The 1910-nt window shown below is 38.3% G+C and overlaps 1 protein-coding gene across 1 annotated transcript in view; it reads left to right on the top strand.

Annotated features, from left to right (window-relative positions):
- TMEM156 (transmembrane protein 156) overlaps nt 1–1910 on the top strand; it is an 80309-nt gene that overhangs the window by 45071 nt on the left and 33328 nt on the right. The gene's annotated exons all lie outside the window — the stretch shown is intronic.

The following is a 1910-nucleotide window of genomic DNA, read 5'->3' as shown; positions in this document are numbered from 1 at the left end:
TTTGAGATGGAGTCTCGCTCTGTTACCCAGGCTAGAGTGCAGTGGTGCGACCTCGGCTCACTGCAACCTCTGCCTCCCGGGTTCAAGGGATTCTATTGCCTCAACCTCCCAAGTAGCTGGGACTACAGGCACATGCCACCACACCCGGCTAATTTTTTAGTTTTAGTAGAGACGGGATTTCACCATCTTGGCCAGGCTGGTCTCGAACTCCTGACCTTGTGATCCACCCGCCTCGGCCTCCCAAAGTGCTGGGATTACAGGCGTGAGCCACCGCACCCGACCAATATATTCCATTTTAAAATCCAGTGGCATTGGAACATTCAATGATGTGGCTCTTGATGAGTGACTTGTTGGGCTTTGGGATGTTACTTGGTTTTGGTTTACTTTGACTTATTGAAAACAAAGGATTCTTAAAATGCATCAAAATGCCACTGTAATTCACATACATGTGATGGGTGGAGGATTATTTGGCATGTACTCTCTTCAAAAGTAGTAAATCTTTAAAAAACAATTTTAAGTAAATCTGTAGTTTCTCATAGTAAAATCAAACTTTGATTCTCTAAGGAATCATTGAGCCCTTGCATTTGTACCTACTCCTGCTTAACATTTAGTCATTGTATGTGAAGTCTTTTTACTTCTCTGACTTTACAGTGTGCCTCTTGAAGGCAGGGCCTTTGTTTTTGCTTACTACTAAATCTCAAGCTTTGTGCACAATGCCTGACATAATACCTAGTAGACACTCAGTAAATTTCTGTTGAATGAATGAATGAATGAATGAATAAAGAATAACTGCTTATTATCTGCAGTGCCTAACTGAACCTTGCAGTTATCATGAGACCCATTTATATTATTTAATTAAATCAAATAAAAATGGATCATTAAGAAATTAAATAATTCCTTTACAATCATAAAATATGCTGATGGTCTCAAGCCCAAACATCAAATTTATTATTTGTATTTATTCAGTGAGAGAAGTTGCCTCCTGTATCACTAGATACTGGAATTTATGTTTTTGGCATTCTTTGAGAATGGGAACATTATTTCTTGGCATTTACCTTGTTTTTCTGTTGTTGTTTTCATGTACTTATTGGGCATTTATGTATCTCTTCTTTTAAAAATATTTTGTCCTTATAGATTCAGAGGGTCCATGTGCAAGTTTGTTACATGAATATATTTTGTGTAATTGTGAGACTTGGGCTTCTAGTGCACCCATCACCAAAATAGTGACCATTGTACCCAATAGGTAATGTTTCAACCCTCACCCCCCTGCTCCTTGGCATTGAGTTTGGATGACGTTCTTACTCAAGTAGTGCTGTAACTCCTCCAGGTTCTGGGCTGAATCCAACAGAAAGCAAATTGTGAAAATACCTCTATGATGATAGAGAACTAGGAAGTGTTTTAAGGGTTGGTAGCTCACAGATCTTATTTCTCTGCTTCCTTTAAAGGTGAAAACAGCACATTGACACGTTGACCCAGTTGCTGTGGCTCTGTAACAAAGTACCCCAAAAACTCAATGGTTTTAAACAACAATAATTGTATTATTTATTTTCTTTTTTTGTGTGGGTCCTAGATATCTCTTTTACATTTTCTTTATCCACTCATCTATCAATGGACATTGTTCTCTCTCTCTCTCTCTCTCTTTCTCTCTCCCTCTCTCTCTAGATACCTATCTAGCTAGATTACATTTTCTTTGTCTACTCATCTATCGATGGACATTGATGTTGTTTCTATTCTTGGCTGTTGTGAATGATGCTGCAATGAACATGAGAATGCAGGCTGTGTCTTCAAGATGCTGATTGCAATTCTTTTGACTATATACCAAGAAGTAGAATTGCTGGATCATATGGTGGTTCTGTTTTTAATTTTTTGAGAAACTGCCATACAGTTTTCCATAGTGGCTGGACCATTTT

This window comes from Mandrillus leucophaeus, unplaced genomic scaffold (assembly GCF_000951045.1).
Source record: "Mandrillus leucophaeus isolate KB7577 unplaced genomic scaffold, Mleu.le_1.0 Scaffold251, whole genome shotgun sequence".
NCBI lineage: Eukaryota > Metazoa > Chordata > Mammalia > Primates > Cercopithecidae > Mandrillus > Mandrillus leucophaeus.
The sequence above is the reverse complement of the archived record's forward strand: the minus strand, read 5'-3'. Positions and strand labels throughout refer to the sequence as shown.